Genomic DNA, 15,980 nt, shown 5'->3' with positions numbered 1-15,980 from the left:
CTCTCTCTCTCTCTCTCTCTCTCTCTCTCTCTCTCTCTCTCTCTCTTTCCCAGTCTGACCTCAAACTTGCAATCCCCTGTCTCTGTTTACCAATTGTTGGAATTATAAATCTGTGCTACCTCACTAAGATATATTTCTTTTTAAATAGAATCCCTAGATTTTATTGATGTTGTAAATGCCTTACACACACACACACACACACACACATACCTGTGTGAATCCAAAGGAGTCCAAGTCCTAGTCCCTGGTACCTGTGACTATGCTACCTTATCAGGCTGAAGGAACTTTGTACCTGTGATTACAATAAAAACCTTTGTCTTGAGGTTCCACCCCTAGCTCATAGCTATTGCAATTGATAGCTGTTGAGGAAACCAACTGAGAGTCGGTTTTCTTCAGAGAACGGCCTCTCGTATATTGTCCTGTCTATGCTGATTGCCCTGTTCCCATATACTTATGGGAAGCTGTAATTGGATTCAATGGGTTATGGAAAAAATTAAAAATGAGTAGATGAAGCTAAGAGAGCCTGGGAGATGGGGTAACAGGCGTGGGCATAATCAAAGATACTTATGGGTAAGAATCTCGTGGAATATAAATAATTTATTAAATAAATAATTTTAAAAGACTTGAGATGGGAATATTACTCTTGAGTATCTATGTGGGCTTGATGTTGAGGGGGTCCCTGCAAAGTGAGGAAAGTGAGCCCTGCAAAGAGATAAGAATGAAGACCCCATGCAGATTGACGTCTTCAACCTGGATCAGATTTCGAGGAGTCTAATAACAGGCAGTTTATTCCTGATGTATTTGGAAAAGAATGTTTCCTGGTGTAATACAATCCCTGTTGCACAAGGAAGCACAATTATATTGAAACTGACGCAGAGTACTTGTCATTTCCTCTAAGAAGATGGGTTCTAGAGATAGTCTACGTGTACTAGCTTAAGGGTCTATGGGTCTGTCCTGTTCTCTGCCATACAGATAGCATAGGTCATTGGGGTTGTTAACTACCTCTGGCCCTGGTTGTGGGAGCTTGGGGGATTGTCTGGCTATCTGGGTCATTGGTTATAAGAGCTTGGTATGACATGGCCCAATTCTCAGTTTTCTGGATGGAAGAACAGGATTTTCATCTTTTCCATTGGAAAAGCAATTCTGTGTGCTTAATGCTTTTCTGGAGATCTGTGGGCAGAAGGACCTCATGCTATGCTCCCAACATGATGTAGCCTAAAGGCCCTGTCTTAGTTTGGGCTTCTGTTGCTGTGATGAAACATCATGGCCAAAAAGAAAGTTGGGGAGGAAGGGGATTATTATGCTTACACTTCAGCATTACTGTTCATCATTGAAAGAAGTAAGGACAGGAACTCAAACAGGGCAGGATCCTAGAGTGCAGAAACTGATTCAGAGGCCATGAAGGGGTGCTGCTTACTGGCTTGCTTTACCTGGTCTGCTCAGCCCACCCTTTTATAGAACCCAGAACCACTTGCCCAGGGATGGCACCATCCACCATGGGCTCCTTCAATGACCACTAAATGAAAAAAGAATTTATAGCTGCATCTCATTGGGTGCACTTCCTCAACTGAGGCTCCTTCCTCTCTGATGACTCTAGCTTGTGACAAGTTGACACACAAACCAGCCAGTACAGGCCCCTTAAAAGAAGGAGGATGTATCTTTAGAGTAGGGACAGGAACTTGCCAATGAAAACAAAGAGTACAGTAATTCTCTGTGAGCAAGACACAGACAGTAGCTTTAAAGACAGAACCACAAGCCAAGGAAGAGAAGACTTTCTATTCAACATAACGTGGTCTATTTACAACCGTTGCTGTAACATTTACAGGTTGTGATTCTTTCATGACTGAATAATATTTCACTGTGTATATCCACCTCACTTTATCTATTCATTAGGTTAACTCTATAACTTGGCTATTGTTAATAATGCTGTAATAAATACACATGGTATGCCTGTCTGATTCACAAACTTAATCTCATTTGTATAATTACCCAGAAGTAGGGTAACTGTATCCAATGATAGTTCTATTTCTAATTTGTAAAAGGAAATTCCATGTGTTATTCATGATAGGTATACTTATTTACACTCCTATTAGTGGTGCATGAATATTCTCCTTTCTCTGGGTTACCCTGCTTGTTTTGTTTGCCAATCTGAAAGCTTCCAAAATGGTATTCATCTTTATATTCCTATTTCCTCCAGTTCCTTGTATGAATGATACCATCATCTATATTTCCAAGGCATTTGCACTTCCCAAAGCAGTTATTTGTCCATTATCCACTTTGAGTATTATCACTTGTGGGCCAAGCAAGACTGGTGGTAATATTAACAGATTTTATTTTTACAAGACTAGCACTTGGATTTTAGTGACACCCTCTTCTCCCCAGTATTCCACATTTTGTCTATGAAGTGAGTAGAAACACAAAAGAAAAATTAAGGCACCCTTGGCCTCTTATTAATGGTCATAAGATAAGAATCTAGAATCTTAGAGTCATCTATGAACCTCTGTGGTCCATTCCTCTCTTCCCATTCTGAAATGGTGAGGGAAAAAAAATGTTTGTCTGTCTGGTGGTGGCCAGGAAACTCCACAACAGTGGTCTTCAGCTTCCTCCTCAAATATTTGGTTGATGTGTTGTAGAACTGACAGGAGAGAAGGGAACCCTCCATTCCAGTGGTAGAAGGCGAATGAGACTGGTTTTCAGCAGTCTATCCCCTTCCTTCTTGCACTCTGATCTCCACAAGGGAAGGCCATGCTATTCACCCACCCTTCAGGACCTGGCCAGATGACAAGGCAGAAAAGAATGACACTGTCGTATTTTACCTTTTAAAAAACTGCATAGTATCAGAGTTCTTCCTGATAGACAGTACCATGCCTAGAGGCAGAAATATATTCAAGTCTTGTGTCCCCACTTAACAGTGGTATAAGCTTGGCAAGTCAGATTTCTTGGGTACAATCCTACTTTTCCATCTGCAGAATGTGGGCAATAACACCAAGCCTGCAAAATCGTTGTATAGATAAAAATAATATATGTGAAGTACAAGGAAAATAATTAAGAGTTCGAATGGTAGCTATAATTAGTTATAGTCAAAAAAACAGAGAGGGGGAGTGGATTTCTTAAGGCCGGACAGCTGGTACACGGCGGGCGGGCGGAACTAAGATTAAAGATCCATCCAAAAGCCTTTCTGCTCCCTGGAGAACTAAGTCCCCTGCCAGGAGTAGGCCTCCATGCAAACCCCTTCACCACTTAAACAGAAAAAACCCTTCAGTTTTGCCCTTCTGCCTGCGCCAGGACCAAGTGTAGCCTTGGGATGCCTGAGTCCTTGTGCAACTGTAGGGGCACAGAGGAAGTTTGGGTCTCTTTTTTTTAAGGGGGGGTTGTTTTTTTTTTTTCGAGACAGGGTTTCTCTGTAGCTTTGGAGCTTGTCCTGGAACTAGCTCTTGTAGATCAGGCTGGCCTCAAACTCCCAGAGATCCACCTGCCTCTGTCTCCCCAATGCTGGGATTAAAGGCGTGCACCCACCACCGACTGCCTGGGGCCTCTTTCTTGCACTCCACTGTGGCAACTCCTGCATGAGCACAGAGGGCAGTGTTGTGGTGGGGAGCTCCTCCATAAAGCTTGATTAAATCCTCTGCATGATTCTTGCTGTGTGGGCGCTGCTAACTAGAGCCAGAACTTAGGGAGTATGTAGTGCAGAGCTGCGCACAAACCAAGAGTCGCAGCTTTTGCTTTACAAGAGAGGACATAGAGAAGAGGTCTCCTCCGCGATGCCCTGGTCCACAGCCCACAGGGTTCACAAAGGGCCAAGACAGCCGGTGTCTGGCCTAGGCTGACACTGACTATGAACACTAGTAGCCCTAGTGTCTTCTGAAGAAGCGCTGGAGCGCCTGCCAGATTTCCCCAGGACACTGGCCAGCGGCCTGCTGCATCCTCCAGTGTAGGAAGACACCAACTTCCTTTTGCCATTTGTCATCGCTAGGCTCCTCAGGCCTTGCAGGGATCCGGACTGTGGGAGGAACCAGGAAATCAGGAAGCAGACCGAGGTGCGTGGTGTGTGAAAGAAAACCGCAGATACACCTGCGACTTGGTAGGAGTGCACTTTCTAATGGTTGTACCTGCTTTCAGAGCATGTGTAATAACCGGAAATACAGGACAGACTGATTCCCCCACTCCAACAGGTACCTTCTACACAGCCCTGCCCACTCCATCCGCATGCACCTCCACTGTGACTAGGACTCTAGGTCTATAGAGCTTTGCCTTTTCTGGTGCTTTCAACCAATCTCCTTATCTTTAAGGCCTCCTGTGTAACCTCCAGGGCTAATAACTAGACTAATTATTTCTTGGTGGAAGAAGCAAAGGGACAGAAAAGGCATGGAATTCCATGGCAGTTTACCTAGTTAGGCTCTGAGACCCAAAACTTTCTCTCTTCTCTCTTCCTGGCAATTTTGCAACCTCCAAGGTTCCTGGCGAGGAGAGTCCTCTATGTCTTTGGGCAGCCAGCCCTGCTGTATAGTAGAGTGGTTGCCAGCGAAGCAGGTTTTATTGAGGGTAGAAAGTTTGTAGTGACCTTCTTAGATGATTCCTCCAAGTTGAAATGAAAGTTAGGCACTCATGAGAGAGTATCTGATCATCAGTAATCATGGACAGCAGCTAATTCCTCAAAGCTTCTTTCTGACGGTAGAGACTCATAGTTCCTGTTAAAAGGAGATTCCAAGTGATTCTGTGAGGCACAAGGAAATTTTAGAACTACTACTCTAGAAAAGTGCTTGGGTAGACTAGAGGTAGGTCCTGCATCCACTAGGTTGCTGGCATCCTGCTTCACAGGCCCAGGAAAGCAAAAAAATGAACTGAAAAGCTAGAAGATGTATGAGCAGTGTTATAGATCCTGTGTTTGATTGAATAACAATGGCCCCCATAGGCTTATATATTTGAATGCTTAGTCACCAGGTAGGATTAGAAGGATTAGGAGTTGTAGTCTTAATGGAGGAGGTATGGCCTTTCTGGAGTGGAGGCCTTGTTGAAGGAAGCATGTCACTGGGAATGGGCTTTGAGGTTTCAAAAGCCCACATCAGGCCCAGGATCTCTCTCATAGCCTGTAGGTCAGGATATAGCTTTCAGTTACTGATCCATTGCTATGTGCCCCACCATGATGATAATGAACTAAACCTCTGAAACTGTAAGCAAGTACCCAGTTAAATGCTTGCTAAGAGTTGCCTTGGTCACGGTGTCTCTTCACAGTGACTGCGATAGGTCTCCTCTTCAGTTTCTGGTAACTTTGCACCCACACAAAGCTTTAGGATTCCATAAAATATCAGAAAGTAATGAGGACTTTGAGGGTTCCATGAAATCCTACATTTGCATAACCACTCAGGTCCCAACACTAAGCATATCTGTCAAAGACCTCAACTTGCTAATGATAACCATCGTGTTATTTGGCTCTTTTTTTTTTATCAATTAGACAACTTTTACTAAATGAGAAAACTACATTTAAAATGTGCTTCAAAACAAAATGGAATTAGGAAAAAAAAGATGTATGCATTTTAAAGAACTTTTACACTGTGCTGAAAATCAAATGTTTCTTGCAGTAATAGAATATGCGCCAATCCATAAAATGTTAACAGAGTTCTCAATTTAACATTCTCAAAGACAATATAAGGTTTCACATCTATGGTAACACATAAGAAGGGCATTAATATAAATATTATGTCCATCCCTATGAAGCTTACAAATTTGACAATGTTCAATAAAAATACTTTAGAATCACATCCAATAGTGTCACTTCCAAAGAATCACAGATCTGTGCCTGTTGTTAAGTCCTCCTAAAATCTGTGTTGACTTTGCTACTCCTTGACATTTGTTAATGCTAACCCTTAAAAAAAGAGAACAGGAAAAGAATTGTTGCAATAAACTCTTGATCATGTACAGAAATTATTGCTACTATACTTCACTACAAAGCATGTCTATACATATTATGACCTTTGATTATGAAAACATAATCAAAGGTTATTTGGCTCTTTTAAATTGAAAAAAAAACCCAACAACCTGATTGGGAACATTTATACTCAGTGTCACCTTGGTCACTATTCTGTTGCTGTGAAGAAAAATCATGATTAAAGCAACTCTTAGAGAAGAAAGCATTTAGCTGGGGGGCTTGCTTACAGTCGCAGAGGTTTAGTCCATTTTTATTATGTGGGAAGCATGGCTGCATGCATAATGTTGAAGCAGTAGCTGATAACAACATCTGGATCCATAGACAGGAGAGAGAGAGAGAGAGAGAGAGAGAGAGAGAGAGAGAAGAAGAAGAAGAAGAAGAAGAAGAAGAAGAAGAAGAAGAAGAAGAAGAAGAAGAAGAAAGAAGAAGAAGAGGAGGTGGAGGAGGAGGAGAGGAGAGGGAGAAGAGAAAAGAGAGAGAGGAGAGAGAGAGAAGAGAAAGAGGAGAGAGAGAGAGAAGAGAGAGAGAAGAGAAAGAGGAGAGAGAGAAGAGACACACACACACACACACACACAGAGAGAGAGAGAGAGAGAGAGAGAGAGAGAGAGAGAGAGCACAACACAACTCTGGGGCTTTTGAAACATCAAAGTCCACTTCCAGTGACACATTTCCTCCAAAAAGGCCACACCTACTCCAACAAGGTCATACCTCCTAATCCTTATCATCCTTTCAAACAGTTCCACTCCCTGTTGACTAAGCACTCAAATATGTGAGCCTATGGGGACCATTCTCATTCAAACCACCACAAGTGCCTAAAGTGGTACAGATACTGCTGCTTGCCTGGTCTCAGCTGACAGAAAGCTAGTGCTTTCTGGATAAAGTACTTAGGTTTCAGGGAGCCTTAATTTTTCCTCATTGGCTCCAGCAAGTGATTAGGAATAAATATCATAAGCATATGCTGCCCAAGGAGTCATGGGAGAAACATGCTGAGGAGTTGATGGAACTTTTTTCTTCCTGTTTAATAGGCCACAGGAAAGGTAAAGGTCTTTTGCTGCCTCTCAATGTCTTTGCCTAAATTTCCTTCTGTCTTCTACAATCATGAAAGATGGATAGACATAATACTGAGGTGTTCCGACAGAAAATTAGGAAACACATGGGAATCTAGTGACATTATTGAGCTACAGGATTCAATGAATTGCTAGGATCTGTCTTGCTACCTGAGATGAAACATTTTCAATATTTAGACCACTTGTAGTTTGGTTTTCTGTTACTTGAATCTCAAAATATCCACTAGACTCAGTCAGTGAGAGTGGACTCTCACTGGATTATGCAAGCAGAAAGAGAAGTCTGGCTGAACAAAGAAGGATCAGGATATTTGGGGTTCCTGTCAACTTTCAACACTGGGTCATCTTGTATCTTCCTTTCAGAAGTTCCTTGTTCTAAGCCTTGTTAATCACTTAGCACCACTTTGATGAAAGAACTGGAGAGAACAACTTAAACGAGGTGAATTTTATTTTGCTCATGGTTTCAGATGAGTTGGTCCATAGTTGGTTGGCCGTGGACGCTTGGAAAAGACATCATGGTAGTGAAAGCATGTGGTATAGAAAGCTGTTCTTCTCATGGTATGGAAGAAGCAGAGCAGGAGACAGGAACTGAACCAGATATGGCCTTTGAAAGCACACCTCCAGCTAGTCTTCACATCCTGAAATTTCCAGAACTTCCCAAAACAGCATCATCAGTTGCAGACCCAGTATTTAATATAGAAGCCTATGGGGAACTTTTCACATTCAAACATTAATAGTGCTTAATCAATAAAATTGACTTAGTTACCCTCTTGCCAGATGCCCCCTTTTACGTCTTCTATTCCCACTTTCTACCAACTGGTTGTTTCTTTCTACCACTTACAGTTCAGATTTCCAAGAAAGAGAACTCTTTAGTCAGTTGACTCCTATTAGGAGAATTTTTCATGCCCGCCCACCTCATGCATCCTGGAGACTAAATGTCTTTAAATCAGGAGGTTGGATAGAGTACATAGCCAAGCCTACTCAACCTCAGAAGATATGGTCTGGGAAGGCTCTGTTAGAAGGGAACAATGCTTTGGCAGATACAAAAGACAGACCTGATGGTAGAAACTTCATAGGGGAGCAATGAAATAGCCATGCTAAACCAAGGTCTCTGAGATGTAAATATATTGCACACCCAAGAGTGAGATCCCAGCCAGAGTCTTTGCACATAGCCTCAGAAAATATCCCCAAATTAGGTCCACCCACCCATGCACCCACACAGGAAGCAAACTGGTGCTGTCTAAAATATTCATACTACAGATGATTTTTCCACATGTGTGTCATGTGAAATGCTTTAAGAATTGTTTTAGTCATTGTGAAACCTTTTACATTGTGTCAGGATGTGTAAGTAGAGTCTCAGAACTGGAACTGGGGGCAGAATACCATCAATGTCTGCAGTATAATGTTTCCTAAAATAAAGTTCTAAGAAAGCATATGGGAAAGCTAAGCACTTGGGAGGTCGAGGATGGAGGATTGATGGGAGTGCTGTGAAAGACAGATTTAGAATTCTTGGATCTAAAGTCAGGAATGAACTATTAAACAGCCGAGAGCCTCATTTAGTCCAATATGGATACTTGCAGTGATGCTCGGAGAGCAAGCCATAAATTAGTGTTGGAGACATATTAGTCAGGCTTTACAATAAAGGTACCCAGCCTTGGTGTGACCTAAGACAGTGGAGTGTAATTAAACCTGTGTGCTTCTGAATATCATTTTCTGGAAAACAGAGTGCTTAGATATTTCACCTTCATGTAATTTATATAATACATAACTCCCAGAATTTAGTATGAGTTCTGTTTTTAGCCTTATGTTATTTAAATGGCATTGTTGGCCTTAAGATATGGAGATTAGGGGCTGGGAAGATATCTGTCTCAGTTAGTAAAGTGCTTGCTACACAAACCTGAGAACATGAGTTTGATCCTCAGCACCTATTCAGGCACAATGGCACCCTGTAATCCCAATGCTGAGATAGGCAGATCCCTGAAATTTACTCTCCAGCCAGTTTAACTGTGTCTCAAAAATTAAGGTAAAGAGAAATTAAGTAAGAGACCCAATATTGACTTCTGGCTTCTACAGAAACCTGAACATATGTATACACACACACACACACACACACACACACACACACACACACACACACACACAAACACACACACACAAACCCCTAAAAACATCACAAAAAGATAGGAATATTATTTGCATAACCCTAGTCTATTCATTCCTCTATTAAAAGCAAAGTATTCGTTCTGGTCATAGCAAGGGAGCTCAGGGCTTGAAACATGAGGACTTGAGGTCCCATCATCAAAAATGGAGGAGCACATACCAAGATAATGGGGTAGCTTAAAGGACCTGATAGCAGCTTTCAACTGACAGCCAACAAGGAAATGAGGATCTCATTTCTACAATCACAAGAAACTGAATTCTGCTGACATGAGTTGGAAGAGGGTTCATTCCTAAGCACTTCCAGAGAAGAGCCAACCTGGTCAACATCTTGTCTTCAGCTTTAATACTCTGAGCAGGGAACAGAGGCACATTCTTCCAGATTAAAAGTGTGTGTAGCCTATAGAGCTTTGAATAAAATAAAATAGTAAATGTTCTTTTTAACCTGCTACACCTGTGGTGATTTCTTATGCAGCACTGGGAGACAAATGTACAGTTCAGACTTAGGACTAGAAATCCATGTATTTTCATCTTATATGCACTTTGTTCCTTCCACATATTTGCTTCCTCTTATTTCCCATTAGTTTAATTATAAATATTTTAAATCAAAATATGATTACTAGACACAATAAATAATTTGACTCTACATTAATGTTGATAAAACATAAGAAAATTGGCTGGGCATGATGGTATATGATGTGGATTCCCCTCTGTATGCTGTGAATATGTTTTATTATCATTGGTTAATAAAGAAGCTTCTTTGGCCTGTGGCAGGACAGAATATAGCAAGGCAGCAAATATGAACACACACAGAGAGAGTGTGTAGGCGGAGTCCTAAAAAGTACGGTCTCCGATTATGGTATATGCTTTTAATGTCTGAATTCAGGAGTTTGAGGCAGAAGGGTCATGAAATTCAAGGCAAGTCTGGGCTACATAATGAAATCTTATCTCAACAGGAACAATACAATACACACATTTATACATACATGAAAACTAAAAATCTGTATCTTGCAGCTTAATTTGTATAACTAGGGAAATCACTTTCTTACACCTTAGTTCTTCATCTACAAATAGAATTGATAATGTGTATTAAGTGCACTTAAGTCAAACTCAGGTCAGACAATAAACTCAATGTTTTTTTCTAAAATTCATGATGGCTAAAAATGCTAGCTACTCCCCCACTCTGAATAACTAGCAAGTCCCTTAGGGAAACCAGATAAGTCCACAGCAGTAAAATCCCCTACTTGAGCATCTAGACGCCTGCAGAGAGGAAAATGTCTTTTCTTTTTCCAGAGAGAAAGCATTAGAGACAAGATGCAAAGGCTATATTTCCTATTCAGTCCACTTTTAGTCTTTAGGTGAAAAGGGCAGATGAATAAACATGATAGACTAATTCTCAACATCGCCAAGAACAAAACATAAAAGTCAAAAAACAAACAACAAACAAACAAAAAGGGAAACAGTATCATCTCCCAAATAATCAACTAAATTGCTTAGAATGTGAAAGGAAAAAGAAAGCTACAACACAACGCGTTGTGTAGAAGGGACATTAAGTAGAATGAATGAGTGAGTAAAACCAAACACTCATAAAGCAGAGGGGAAGCAGAAGTCCTGGAGATGTTATCCTTGACTGCATATGGAATGTGCCTGTGCATAAACAGTGGTATGTGAGAGGTCTTAAACAGGAAAGAGTACTGGAAAGACTAGCTGCAGGTATGGATGGAGCTTGAATTAGGAAGCTAAATCTATGAAAAAGAAAACAGACCAGAGATGTGGGATAGACATCCCCATGAAGTACAATAGGACAGATGTAGAAATCAGATGAGTTCTTCCAAAGTCCTAACAGCATCCACATTAGAGAATATTCATTATAGATCAAATTATAGTTGCTATACAAGGAAAAATTTTAGAAAAGTTGGGAAAGGAAATACTATATTTGCCCCACAAAAATTTCCTGCCTGTTCCATTGTTCACAATGAAGACATATGTTACACTATAATAAACCCAGGTAATGAATATGTACACACAGTGAAATAGAAAATAAATTTAAAGAAGCAATGATGAGTTTTCACAAGTGCACAATGTTCTCTACTCAATCTATACAAAACTAAGAACTAACTTCAGCAAGCAAAACCAAATGATCACATACCTCCAACCCGATCCTTGGTCAGAGTTTTAAGTTAGAGTCTGCCATACGTCACTGGTGAGAGGACCAGGCATGTTCTCACTCCCTTCATCTGTGAAACTAATATTGTAAACACTTCATAAGGCTTTGGACCGGTTAGATGGAATGTCACATTAGAAATGGCTGATATATATATATATATATATATATATATATATATATATATATATAGCCAGTCCTCAAATTGGTAACTATTTTTTAGTTGCTATTTCCTCCTAGCCAATAAAGTAAGAGCTAACTTGCTAACTTTCCGAGAACCTTTTCATCTTTAAAGACTTGTGTTGTGGGAGTAACTTCCGCTGCCTCAACCAATAATCACTGAAGCAGGAGCCCACAGTGCAGCGGGGAGCGACTTCCGCTCCGTCAGCCAATAGCTGCTGAAATACCAGCCCACTGGGGCGTGGTATATTTCTCTCTTAAAAAGAGAAGCAGTTCCGGATAAGGCCCTCTTGGTTCCGGCTCTTGGTTCCGGTGCTCGGTCTCAGCTGCTGCTCCCGGCTCCTGCTCCAGCGACTAGGCTCCCTTCCTGACGGTTTATGGTGTATGTAAGTTTTACCCCCCGCCAAATAAATAACCCCTTAAAACATAACTGGTGTGGGATTGATTCGTTAATAATTGGCGCCCAACGTGCTCTTTTTATAACCAAACACCATTGCCTGCAGGGACTAATCCAAAGGGTATTAAAAGGAATGAAATTTGGCAGATGGATGTGTTTCACTTTCCAGAATTTGGCAAGTTAAAATATGTACATCACACCATTGACACTTATTCAGGCTTTCAGTGGGCAACCGCTTTAAGCTCAGAAAAAGCTGACTCAGTAATCACACATTTATTAGAAGTTATGGCCATTATGGGTATACCTGCACAAATAAAAACAGATAATGGTCCAGCTTATGTATCTAGGAAAATGAAACGATTTTTTGCTTATTATAATATTAAGCATGTTACAGGTATACCATACAATCCTACAGGTCAAGCCGTTATAGAAAGATCAAATCGTACTATAAAGGATATGCTAAACAAACAGAAAGGGACGAAAGATACCCCCAGAAATAGATTGCATAATGCTTTATTAACCTTGAATTTTCTTAATGCTAATGAGAAAGGAACAACAGCAGCAGAGAGGCATTGGATAATGGAAAAAACTTCTGAACTAAACCAACCTGTTTATTTCAAAGACGTGCTGACCTCTCAATGGAGGCCAGGAGATGTGCTGCGTTGGGGAAGGGGTTTTGCTCTTGTTTCCACAGGAGAAGAAAAATTGTGGATACCATCAAAATTAATAAAGGTTCGATTTGAAGAGGAGAAACCTCTTGGAAAGGAGAAATGACAGCTCATCCACAATGATGATATTCATAGTTGGTAAGAAAAACATATAGAATGGGGGCAGGGTTCTGTTCTTATCTCCACAGGAAAACACTGATTTTTGAAAAGTTCAAGGGACCCTGGATATCTGAATACTGACAGATGGAAAATAATGGCACAATAAGGACTATCAAGAAAACTGAATAGGTTCTGTAAGTAAAATATACTAAATCATATTTCTAAATTTATAGAGCTGGTTTTAGAGTTGGACTCTGGCTCAGTCCCTCTCTAATTCCAAGCCTGTTGTTAAAAGAAAAACCCAGAATTTCTGGAGTTTCTGTCTCATGTCAAGAGCCATGATATGGGACAGAAAGAAATATGAGTTTAGTAAACATTTTTACTTTTCTTCATATCTATCATACCTTTCAGTGAATATATCTATCATGTCTTTCATTGAATATATGTATGTCTGTATATGTCTATATGATTAATATACGAATATATATTATTATAATCATATAATATATGATATTAATATATGATTAATATATATGATTAATGTTTAATTTTTCCACAATGAACAATAAGTTTTTCCTGCAGTGACATTTGAAGTTTCCAGGAAGAAGATGGGGCCCCATAACAACAACTCCACCTGGTTGATATGACATCATGATACTGATAGCGCTACTACAAGACCTGTTTTGAGTACCAGCTGCACAAGACGATGCCAACGTGGTTAGCTGAAATGATGCACATCTTGTACAACATTCTGGCCAGACCTCCACAAAATACTCAGAGACTATTTGCAATTTTAAAAGACATTGATCTTGAAATTTAACCATCATTTTACTTTCACAGGATCCCCCAGAAAGAACGTCGCCCCCATGACAGCTGGAAGTAATTCTAGAGAACGACGTCCCCTCTCCCAGTAAAGTTTGTCCTTGGGTTTAGGGACATCATTTAGGGGTTGGTTATAATTAGTATAGGGTTGAGGGTTGGGGGAGGAATTTTATAAGCGCAGGAATCAAAAAAAAAAAAAAGAGGGATAATTGGATTATGGGATAATAGCTTTGTACTTGTGAGTTATTGTTTTTGACAAATATATTGGTATTGATTCTTATATATTGATACAAAGTTAAATTATGTTGACTATTTTATGCATACATGCTTCTACCTCTGTTTAAAACATTTTTATGTATTGACATATATATATTGTATTGATATATGTATATTTTACCATATTGCATTGTACACTTCTACCTCTGATTAAGATACTTATATATTGTTTATGTATTGATATATATATTTACCATATTGCAATGTATACTTGCACATTGTTTATATTTGGAGGTCATATTGTCCCCATTTATTGCACAGTTGTTTACTATTTCAGTCTTTAAGTTAGATAGATATTGAGAATAATATAGATCAATAGTTATCTAAGTTTGTCATTTATAATTAGACTAATCAGGTTCTTTAGATACATAGAGATTATATTCAGTATAGATAGATAATCTTCAACCTCTTCAAAGAGCTGTAGAAAATGGCCTTTAATCTAACTCAGAGTTCTGTGGTAGGGAGACACAATCCTTCCTGGCAACACTGATCTATTCCCGAGAGAATGTTGAGCACCAAAGACACTCCACCTGGAGCCTTTCTTCTTGGTAGAACTGGCCTTTGGGTAAAGAAATGCCCATACCTCAACTACTGACAGAGTTGCAGAGTATCCGTAAATGGATAAAACAGGACTGTCATATCCTGCCAAGACAGGATAAGATAGTTTTGAAAAGTTCCTTGCCTTTGAAAATGGTATGTCAGTTACGTTAGGCCTTAGCCAAAGTTGGTTGCTTCAACGCTGCAAACGTGATTTTGGGTGATTGCCCAGGTAGCCAGTTGTCTCTGTGATTTGTTACATGTTCTGGAAGTTTGATTGCACTTCCTAATTACTTAGGTAACATTATTTCCCTTCTCAGATCTTTGATGGGATTGAAGATTATATAAACGTAGTTACTTTCCTTTTATGACGTGACCAAGTTATTTCTTATACAAGACTTAAGCTAGTTAGAATAGGATATTTGTATTTATTGTATATAATTGTGTAGGTTTGTACTTACTGTATATAATTTCGTAGTAGGCTTAGAACTCTCTTACTTAAACAAAAGGGGGAGGTGTTGTGGGAGTAACTTCCGCTGCCTCAACCAATAATCACTGAAGCAGGAGCCCACAGTGCAGCGGGGAGCGACTTCCGCTCCGTCAGCCAATAGCTGCTGAAATACCAGCCCACTGGGGCGTGGTATATTTCTCTCTTAAAAAGAGAAGCAGTTCCGGATAAGGCCCTCTTGGTTCCGGCTCTTGGTTCCGGTGCTCGGTCTCAGCTGCTGCTCCCGGCTCCTGCTCCAGCGACTAGGCTCCCTTCCTGACGGTTTATGGTGTATGTAAGTTTTACCCCCCGCCAAATAAATAACCCCTTAAAACATAACTGGTGTGGGATTGATTCGTTAATAGACTTGTGTTTCCATTCTTCTATAATTTGAGACTTCAAAAACAAACAAACAAACAAAAAAACTAAACATAGCTGAGTGTAGTAGCACATGCCAACTACTTGAGAGGATAGAAAACAAAAATGCTTGAACGTAGGAGTTCCAGACCAGCCTGAAGGTAAGATTCATTGGGGGGAAAAAAAGCACACTACACAATCCAACAATTCTGCTCTAAGGTAGACAACTAAAAGCATTGTAAGCAGGATTAGCATTACATAAATGCTCATTACAGCATTACTTATAACAGCAAAAAAGTTGAGGGAAAACCCATGCCCATTTACTCATGAATAAATATACAAAGTACACCACATACATATAATGGAAGTTAATTCATTCATACAAAGAGTGAAATTCAGATATCTGCTACAGTATAAATGACTCCTGATGTTATATTATATAGAGTAAAGCAGATTGAAAAGGTCAAATGGTATGTGATTTCATTATGTAAAATATCTAGATTAGGCAGATTCATACAGAGAGAAAATAAAGACAATCACTGGCATTAGAGGAAGTGTGAAATGAGGAGTCACTGCACAAAGGGATAACTAACAAATCTGTTTAGGATAACAGAAGAGTTTTGAAAATAGATGATGGTGATAGTTGCATAACAATTAAAATCTTTTAAATGGCATGTTCTAAAGTGCTAAGATTATTTTCCTTAGAAAACTACCTATAACTCCATATCTGAGAAATCAGTTAATGTGTGAGACTTTTTAGTCACTTTTCCTGGGTTCAAATCTTCACTCTGCCATTCTTGTGCTTTCTGGAACATGCTCATATTTTTGAATTTTAGTTCTCTCCTC

At 39.9% G+C, this 15,980-nt stretch overlaps 1 long non-coding RNA gene across 1 annotated transcript; it reads left to right on the top strand.

Annotated features, from left to right (window-relative positions):
• The first annotated feature begins 11,622 nt into the window (after positions 1-11,622).
• Positions 11,623-15,116, top strand: LOC148121965 (uncharacterized). Its single transcript, XR_015737822.1, has 2 exons — positions 11,623-11,877; positions 13,250-15,116. It is a non-coding gene; the product is annotated as an uncharacterized LOC148121965 (long non-coding RNA).
• The last annotated feature ends 864 nt before the right edge of the window (positions 15,117-15,980 follow it).

Source organism: Myodes glareolus, chromosome 5 (genome assembly GCF_982192425.1).
Source record: "Myodes glareolus chromosome 5, mMyoGla1.1, whole genome shotgun sequence".
Classification (NCBI taxonomy): Eukaryota; Metazoa; Chordata; class Mammalia; order Rodentia; family Cricetidae; genus Myodes; species Myodes glareolus.
This window is presented reverse-complemented; position numbering and strand designations above follow the sequence as displayed.